The sequence below is a fragment of the Camelus bactrianus genome, chromosome 6 (genome assembly GCF_048773025.1).
Source record: "Camelus bactrianus isolate YW-2024 breed Bactrian camel chromosome 6, ASM4877302v1, whole genome shotgun sequence".
Classification (NCBI taxonomy): Eukaryota; Metazoa; Chordata; class Mammalia; order Artiodactyla; family Camelidae; genus Camelus; species Camelus bactrianus.
In genome coordinates, this window is record NC_133544.1 from 98,447,419 (window position 1) to 98,457,452 (window position 10,034).

Here is a 10,034-nt window from a genome sequence, read left to right on the forward strand (position 1 = left end):
TTTCAAATAATTTCTAGTGAGAGTGTTGTACTTGAAACCTAATTTGAATCAATCTTTGAAGATTTATGTTTCAGGAGCTTTGACTATATAATACCTGTCTTTATTCAATAACTACAACTAAATGCTCAAACAACATGTAAGAGTTTGAGCAAACTGCCCCTGCCCCATAGAGCTGGTTGGCTCCAGCTGTAACTGGAGTCAAGGCTTACCTATCCCAGTACGCTTGGGCGGATCTGCTCAAAGGGGTTCGTCCAATAGTTTGTCAGTAGTCTTTTGGACAAAGCCATAAAACATTGATTTAAGGTTGCTGGAATGGAATCTATTTTATTAATATTAAGTAAGCACATATTGAGTGCTTACTGTATGTTGGGAATTGTCCCTCAGCTTCATATCAATATTATTTCGCTTAAAACCTCTCATATTTCCTTGTTATTCATACATTGCAGATAAGGAGACTGAGGATTAGGTCTTCTCTCTTTTGGGGGGAGCTCATTATCAATGATGGGAAGTTGTAAGGAAAAAGATATTGATTCACCCTGAGAAAATATTTTTCTGAGAGTCAGCAATGAATAGGGTGACCACTGAAGAGGGTGATCATTGTTCGATTGAGACGATCCCCGGGTTGTAGGGAGTCAGCATCCCTGTCCTGGACACGGCACGTGTAGCGCTGCGTGGTGGGTGAGGCGGCGCGGCCGCGCAGGGAACGCGGATGCCGGGCTGTTGGGCTTTGCTCAGGCCCGGTGGGGCTTTCTCCTAAGGGAAGTGGAACGTCATTGTCAGATTTTAAGTAGGGGAGAAGGGTGCTCTCGTAGATCACTTTTGTCTTGTAGAATGCTTAGAAACATTTAGAAGGCTCGGCTGGAGGTGATGTGATAAGTCAGAGTAGGGTGTTTTTGAGGTGTAGCAGTGTTCAATTTTCAAGTGATTTTCAGTACCATGTTTGTGTCTCAGTAGCCGTGTCACTTTGGATGACACACTCAAGGAAGTGAAACAATTTATCTTATTAATTGAAACAGTGATATACCGACTTCCCAGGACTGCTGTGGAGATCCAGTGAGATAACGTGTTCATAGTGTGCAGTGTGGTCCCCAGCACAGAGTCAGTGCTGAGGGAGTGCCAGTGAGAACCTGGTAGGTGAGGTGTGGGTGGTGGGACTCGTTGACTGAGGAAATTGGGCCCTGAAGGAGGGGTCCAGTCACATCTGTGAGTGATGGGACTGAGCTGGGAGAGGCAGACAGACCTTGACCCCGACAAGGGGCCCTGGGCAGGACGGCCGTGGGAGGAGCACCATGAAGTCAGCTCTTTGCAGGTGGAGTTGGAGGTGCCCTTGAAACATCTAAGTGCAGTGCCACAATCACAGAGGAGGTCTAGGCCCGGGCTGTGCATTTTCCTATAATCTCAATCCCTGAGGACGCCGAGGTATTGATCATTGAACGTGAAGACATACTTAAAAGACAAGTGAATAGTAGTATCATCTCTGTCATCAAAGCTCACGTCTCTTTATTCATCACTCACTTTGCTAATTGGGTATTTACAGAGCTCACTTCACCGTCCTCACCTGGGCTCAGGCTCCACAGAAAAGATCTTATGAGTCTCCCTCTCTTCCAGAAGAAAACACATTTAGCTGGTAGACTTCTCTACTTCCCCAGACTTAGAATTTTAGTTTGTTGATTTAATTCTGCTTTCTGTTGGCCGTCTCCTGACAGGAGAGACATTTTACCTCATAGTCAGGTTTCAATTAGTTGTTACTGAGAATTGCTGATCTGATCCATAGTGTATGTTTTCTATTAACTTTGTAGAGTACTTATCATTTTTCTGTCTTTGCCCTTTAATTTTGTTTCCTCTTCAATGTTCTATCCTATTTGGGGCCTTATTTTATTTTTTAATTAAAAAATGTCTGTTAGCAGTTAAGAAAACAAAAGCAAAGAAAAAATGCACATGATAGCTAAATTTAGAAAATATCTATTGTGTTTTCTGCCTTGGCAATGGAGGGTTCTAGAAAGTCTTGAAAACCTTCATTACATAAGTTCCTTAAAATGCTGATTAAGAAATAAGACCTTCCTTCCTCATCTTTCAAGCTGCACAGCTAATTGTGAAGTAAGTGAGGGGAAATCCTCAGAAGACATGTCAAACCAGAAAGCAGGGATTCTGGGAGATACGCGAGCCTTAGAAGCCCTGGGGGGCCAGTTGGCTCCTGAACTGAGTTTCAGTTGCCTTGACAGGAGGTCAGGAGATGAGCCCAAGGCCTCTCACACTGGGAGTTGGATGGCTGTTCTTATGTAAGGCCAAGCACATCCTGAGAATCCTGCTTTATAAAAGGGTGAATTAGAATGAAAAGTAAAAAAGCATTCCTCAAGGCAAGGAAGTAAGGAAAGTTAAATTTTTTGGAAGCGGGGAAAAATAACATATCCAATGTATGTATTTAGTTTAAATCTGTTCTGGCATGAGAGTGACAACAAGCTCCTGGCAGAAAATCACAGCTCCTCCCGGAAAGAGAAGTTGTGTTTTGAATGAATCAGTGGACAGCCATTCCGAAAAATGTCTCCAGAGTCTACTGGATCAAGATACTGAACCCAAACTCCTCCCTTCCATGGTCTCATTTAAATAACCAGAAAGGTTTTAAAGGAAAGAAGCCATAATCATAGTTCTACTTATTAACATTAACATATGCTAGGAATTCAGAGGTGACTATGGAGTTGTCACCTCTTTTATGGACCTTACTTTCTATTTGACATAGTTGGGGAACTTGGTGGAGGGTGGTTTTAGTCTGTTGCAATTAGCCAGGAGAGGAGATTAAGAAAGCAGTGAAGGGCGGGTGACATTTTTAGCTGAGGACAGTCCTGTTCAGTTGGTTTGTAATTGCAGGCTCGTTGAGTTGTCACTGGAGGGAATTGATCTTATGGAGTTTGGACTTAACTCAGGCCTCTTCAGAATGGACAAGAGAACCTGGAGAAAGACAGTCAAATCTGTGCAGACATTAAAGTCCACGTGAACGTGCTGTATCCCTGAGCCAAAGATAGGACAAGTAGGCAGCACTTCTTGAGGACAGAGGAGTGGTTTTTAAGGTTCTCCAAGAATGAAGCCCAGGGAACCGGGATGGCCAGTTGTCAAACTGTGACGTTGCTCTTTGGACGGTGTACCCACCGAGGTTATTGGCCGTTTATAGGTTTCCATTTCTCTTTAATGCATGACAGGTGATGAGGACGTGGGCATACACTTTTGACATCTTGTCGAAGTGACTGGGTACCTGCCTAGAAGGGCGGGCACAGCTACGGCTGCGCCATACATCTTGCCGCCCATCCCATTCCCTGGCTCCGTGATCACGGCAGAGTGGTTCCTTGATGACCTGTCCGTCTCCTCTGTGACATAGTAACCCAACAAAATACCGGAGCGTATTAGCTTGGCTTTGTTCTTTTCCATTCTTCCCTTCAAATGATGATGACTGATAATGGACCCAGTTACGTTTGCATATGATTTACACGTAGTGCTGTCAGTACAAACCTTGTAATCCCCACTGTGTGATCTAGAGAAGAAAGTTACATTCTTTCCAAATTGTTTTGATGCACTTATGTGGGAAAATGATGTACGTTTGAATATATATTTCCTCTCTGAATCATCATGGCTACAGATGAATATTTGTAGACATGGAATGAGTTTACTGTATTTGAACTGTATGGTCCCCTAAATTCTCCCCAGCTTTTTAAAGTCATCACTGGAGTGCTACCTCCACAGTGTCCCAAAGCATCCACCACTGCCTGTTCTTCGGACACTGTGAGTTTCCAAGTTGGAGAAGGCTGCTGGCTGTTGAGGCATTCTCTGGCACATCTCTGGCTGGCTGATGTGAGCTTAGCAAACAAGACTTGGCAGACAGTATCTAACCATGGTCACGTCCATTTCTGGAACACTCATGGAGGATTTTACACCTATGCTAGTGGCATACGTTATTTCTTTTAGTTTTCAAAACAATCATAATTAGATTTTATCACCTGTATTAATAAGGAAACTGTCAAAGCGAGTGATGTGCAGACTTTGGACTGGAACACGGGTCTTTCTGATCCCTATCTCTGTTCCCTCCCCAGCCTATCCTTCCAAATGTCCAGGAGACTCTTCCTCAGTCTTGAGTTTCCCGCTGATGTTACCACTGTCTTTGTTTCTGGAGAGGAAAACAAGTCTAAACTTACTTTCCAGTTGGAAATGGAATGGAGAGTTAACGTTGGAAGCCGGGAGAGTCTGTCCTGTGATGAAGCGGTCTCTGAGCCACTTCCATGGGGACGTCACGTCACTGTCTGGGCCCCTTGCACAGCCTGTGCACAGGTGATAAGCCAGATGTGCCGAGCAGTCCTACCGGACAGGGAAGTGCGTTGGAAATGAGTTTGGGTATTTGGTTTCATTACATATGTTCCTGAGGGCCTTGGCCTGGCACTTCAAATGGGACCACTCCCTGTCCCACAGACTCATGCTCTGGGCCCGTGCAGACCTAACGTGGCCTCAGCCTGGGCTCAGGGCCCGTGGTGATGAGGAGCATTTTAGTCCAGGGTCTGCCGGAGGCTCTGACACTTCTGGGCCATGGGAATTTGTCCAGGATGATAATAAATCTTCCCCGAGATTCAGATTTCCTTGCCTGTGAGCCGGGGTAGTAATAGTTTCTGAAATGATTGTAATGATTCAGTAACGGTCACAGCGTGTGCTGGCAGGTAGCTGGTGTTTAAGGAGCAGAAGTCGCAGTCACTCTGTCAGCCTCTCACTGTGTGCTATGTGCTATGAGAGGTTGTGTGTTTGGTGAAAGTCCCGCCCAAACCCTAGGGTGTAGATGAACTTTTGTTCCTTTACTTTCCCGTCCTTTTCCTATTTCCCTTCTATGTGTCCCATGTTTAGGTAGCAGATTCCTCTGTTTCAGGGAATACGGACCTTTCTAGTAAAAGGAGAGGCGGAACGCGGAAAGGTGGGGCCCAGAGTGGGTCTGGAGCATCTGCACAGCGCTGCTTCCCTGCATTTCTGCATCCGGTCCCATCAGTGCATGAAGTCAGCCTTCCTCTTCCTTCCTGTATCGTTGGGTCTCTGTTTTAAGGGAAAATTTTTTACTGGTATTTTTTCCATTACATGTTTCGTTCAAATGCTTGTTGCTTTTCTCCCTGTGCTTCAGCATTCCTAGGAGAGAATTCAGCAGTGCAGCATCCTCTCCGAGCTCTATGAGTTGATCGGCTTCCACCGCAAGTCCGCCTTCTTCAAGAGGGTGGCCCCCGTGCAGCGCGTGGCCCCCGGCATTACGGAGCCTGGCGGGAAGGCCTGCTACCGACTCCTTCTGCAGACGCTTCCTGGCTACAGTCTGTCGCTGGATCTGCAGGACTTCAGCAAAGGTGTTCGAACTAAAACATTGCTTCAGTCCCATTAACCATGCCTGGTTTGGGCCCTGCTGTCCTGTCTCATCAGGGTGAATTCTGATTCGTTTAGAATAGGGCTCAGCAGACTTTTTCTGTCAAGGGCTTGGGAGTAAGTATTTCAGTGTCTGCAAACCTCCTGATCTCTGGTGCAGCTGCTCAGCTCTGCTGTTCAGACGCCAGAGCATCCGGACATTCCACACACCCACAGAGCTTTATTAACAGCTGTGTCTGGGGCTGGATTCAGTGTATGAACTGCAGTTTGTCCCCACAGCCTCCTCATTATTGACGCCTGCAACAGAGCATGCATTTGCGACAATGGGTGAACCTGTACTGACACGTCATCATCACCCAGAGCCCAGACTTGACACTAGGATTTACACTTGGTGGTGTGCACTCTGTGGGTTTGGACAGATGTGCAATGACATGTATCCACCGTCACAGCATCATACAGAGTAGTCTGTCTTAGTGACCTTAAAATGGTCCGTGCTGCACCTCATTCATTGCTCCTTCCCCTCTAGCCTCTGACAGCCACTGATCTTTTAGTCTCTGTGGTTTTCCCTTTTCCAGAACACCATACAGTTGGAATCAGACAGTTGCGGAACCTTCCCAGATTGGCTTCTTTCACTTAGTAATATGCATTTAAGGTTCCTCCATGTCTTTCCATGCCTTGATAACTCATTTCATTTTAGCACCAAATAATAGTCCATTTTCTGGCTGGACCACAGTTAATCCATTCACCTACTGAAGAACAGCTTAGTTGCTTCTGAGTTCTGGTGATTATGAATAAAGCTGCTATTAACATCTGTATGCAGTTTTGTGTGTGGACATAAGTTTCCATTTCGTCGAGTAAACACCAAGGAGCACAGTTGCCGGATCATGTGTTAGGAGTACGTTTAGTTTTGTAAAAAATTGCCAGACCGTCTTCCAAAGTAACTGGGCAATTTTACATTCCCACCAGCAATGCATGAGAATTCCTTATGCTCCACATCCTCACCAGCATTCGGTGCTGTCAGCGTTCTGCGTTTTGGCAGTTCTGACAGGTGTGCAGTGGTACCTCGCTGTTTCAGTCTGCATCCCCTTGATGACAGATGCTATGGAGCACCTTTCCATAGATTTCTTTGGCATCTAGATTTTTTCTTTGATGAGGTCTGTGTCAGGAATTTTGCTCATTTTTTAATCAGGTTGTTCATCCTTCTTGTTGAGTTTAAAGAGATTTTGGTATATTCTGGATATCAGCCCTTTATCAATGTGTCCCTGCCCTTCACCTGCAGCACCGGAGTTGTCCTTTGGGTCTCAGTGGAGTGTCAGCTCTTCAAAGAGGTTCCCTGTCTTCCCTCAGCCTAAATACTGTCCTTGTATTTTTCACTTTCATTGACTCATTTTGTTCTTTTTAAATAGCATTTCCCATAATTTGTAAGTATATTAAAAAAAAAAAGGCAATGATTGAACACCACCTCCCCCACCAGGCTGTCTGCCCTGTGAGAGCAGAGGCCCTGTCCCCACTCACCATTTCCCATGACAGCACATGGCACATGTCCATGTAAAAGTGTGTAACGTGGGGCCAAACCTGATGAGCAGCTATGATGACATGTGTTGGCTACCATTTATTGAGTAGACTTTGTTTCTGATGTAAATTATTAAATCACATGAATGAAACTTGTTTGTTTTGAAAAATAAAACAACAAAGCACACCTCCATTTGATTGGTACTTTCTACTTAGCCTTCTGACACAGGAGGGGATGTTCACAATCATTTTCTGGAGGAGGTTGGGGAGGTAAAGTAAGAGAGTGAGATCAAATAAAGTAAAAATGATAACTATCAGTTGGCTTTATTTTCACTAAGACATAAAAGTTACTTTAAACCCTATCTCAGCTGTTGTTCTGTTGTTTTAAACATTTCTCATAGAATTAAATGGAAGCCCACTAAACCCTGAAAGGGAAATTGTGTGCTCAGGTCCTGAAAATTGTTTATGTCTATTTCTTGAAATGCACATTTTCCCTGCTGGTTACAGAAATTCGAGGCGGGAACACAGCCGTGCGCTGCGTGTCTGCCGGCTTCACGGGCTGTTCACTGTCATTTTCATTTTCTTGTGTTGCAGTTTATGAAGGTTTTCCATGAGGTATATTGCTCAGCCTTTTCCTGAATGAAGGATTGAATTTTCCACAGGAAATCTTATGAAAGAGAGTGACAAGGCACATGGGTTTCCCAAAAAGGAATACTTGATGTAATAAACTCTCACTATGGTGAACTTTTTTAATACAAGCCAGTTGAAAATTTTATCACTTGGTCATAGGCCACAAATCTGTCTTAAGAATAAAAAGATTCAAATTTTATAGAAGAAGCAGTTTGAATCAAGTAGAAATTATGATTTGTACACTAGTTGGTGTTAGAAATTATACTCAGTCTTATCATAATTGCCTGTGGTAGGAACTGGATTATTATTTATTTATTAAAAAAAAAATCCACTAGGTGCTATTTGCCCCATTCTTGATGCAGCAGTGCTGAGGTTAGTTAAGTTGGGCCATTTAGGATTGTTAGCTAGGTTTTCCGGACATTGATTTCAGCCTCTTTATATTTTTTACAATCTCTTCTTTTGTATCGGCCTTTGGTCTTTTGACAACGTGGAAATACTGCACGGATCTGCCTTTCCCTTTTTTCCTGTCTTTGTGGGAAAAGATTTCTGAAAGACAAACTACTAGGATATTAAGGATTTTGTGTGGGGTAAGTTTGTTCAGTTCTAAGGATTTCAATTAATACGTATTAATACTTGCTATTCAGCTAATGACAGTAAAATTATAAACTAACTTAAGTATACATGAGTAAGTATAGTACAATAAGCCAATCACCCAGATTAAGGAATTCACAAACTTTTCCATATTTCCTTTATTCAGACCTTTGTTCTTTTATTTGTCCTTTGTTGAAGTATTTGACAGCAAATCCAAGAAGACATGTCATTTTACCCTATGTGCTCAAGTAGGCATGTCTGAAAAATGAGGGCCTTTTTTTGATCAGGTTTTTCCATTTGACCCATGTGCTCATTAAGTACCAGCTTTATCATGCATCTCACTAGGCATTAGGGATCCTTGGGGCAATGAGACAGTCCTGGCTCCCAAGGAAGTAAGGGCTGATGGAAGAAACCAACACAGGAGCTTGGGTGTCTCATTTAAGGTCCCTACTGGATGACACCAATTGGACAAAATTTGTGCACAATACAGTAGGATTCACAGAAGGGACTGGTCAGACTTGTAGGGCAGGCCGTGAGAGAGGCGGTCAGCAGGGCTACAAGAGGAGGACTCATTTGATCAGAATCTGAAATCCTTTCTGCCAACCTTTCTACCAAGCCCCCAAGGCCATCACAAACAACCCTGTGCTGTAACTGTTTTTGATTCCAGTTACCACATCTCCTTCAGGAAGGATTTTAAGGTGGAAAATATTTAAAATCCGTAATTGTTGCCAGAAGGGACATAGAACAAGGAACATGTAAACAACACAAATGTCCAACAGCACATGACTGGATAAAGACGAGGTGATACATATATACAATGGAATACTACTCAGCCATAAAAGATGCCATTTGCAGCAATATGGATGGACCTGAAGACTGTCATTCTAAGTGAAGTGTGGTGGAAAGAGAAAGAAAAATGCCATATGACTTCATTTATGGGGAATCTAAAATTAATAGCAATAATAATAAGACCACAAATGAACTAAATATTGTTTTGATTTTTTGAATATATGCAAGCACATCTGACTGTCCTTTGTGATTGGATTACCATATTCTGTTTATTCTTTTGTAGATGTCCTTATTCCTCTGGTAACTAATTTTAAAAATCTAAAGTTCTAATCTGTTCTTATGAAACAATAATTAGTACATATATGTAAACTAAAAACTGCAGTATGCTCTATACATGTATTTACATGCAATATGTGTATGTGAAGTTGAACTGTAAAAATTCTACCTGATAAAACTGAAAAAGGAAAAAAATAAAATTTTTTTTTACAAAAACACCCCTCTTTAGATATTAAAACGTTCATTTCTGAGATTCTGTGAAAGACAGCATGGAAGTAGGTTTTTAAGATTTTCTCCTTGTTCCTCGGTGAGCAGCCTGGGCTGCACAGCTTGGCCGCCACAGGCACCCAGGACTTGCCGGGTTGCTCCTCACTTGTTGGGAGGAAGATTAGCTGCTTCAGGAATATTTATGCTCTTAGAAGTTGCTGAAAACCCCACAGAGCTTCTGTTTACATGGAGTGTATCTGTCAATATACCCCATTATAGAAATTAGAACAGAAAATTTAAACCCAAGAAATGACAAGCACACCCTGCCCCAGCACGTGTTCAAAGTAGTGCTGCCACGGTGGCGTGTGTTGGTTCTAGAAAAAATGCACCATACAGTCAAGAATGAGGTTGAATCCACAGATCTCATCTCAGCAATGCTATGAAGAGGTGGGACCCAAAGCCCGTAAAACAGTGCTGAAGTCCCCAGAAGTCCCAGAACACACAGAGCTATGGGACCAAGAATCCAGTTTCTCATGGATCATCAGCTGTGGAGACCGCGTCCTGCGTCAGGAGGAGCAGAATTAGGGATAGAAGGCACACAGTCCTATTGACAGCAAAGCTTTAAAGGTTTTGAATTGACTGAAAGTTTGGCAAAG

General features: G+C 43.3%; 1 protein-coding gene across 12 annotated transcripts in view; it reads left to right on the top strand.

The window, feature by feature from the left end:
- Nucleotides 1-9,334, top strand: part of LOC141578004 (uncharacterized) — a 115,580-nt gene extending 106,246 nt beyond the window's left edge. For 9 of the 12 annotated variants that reach the window (XR_012507832.1, XR_012507831.1, XR_012507830.1 and 6 more), the window contains one exon: nt 5,144-6,188. The gene's annotated coding sequence lies outside the window, so the exon portion shown is untranslated. Of the gene's footprint in view, nt 1-4,079; nt 4,315-5,143; nt 6,189-8,773 lie in introns of those variants that run through there. The other 3 variants (XM_074366463.1, XM_074366464.1, XM_074366467.1) reach the window with 2 other exon arrangements.
- Nucleotides 9,335-10,034: the final 700 nt, after the last annotated feature.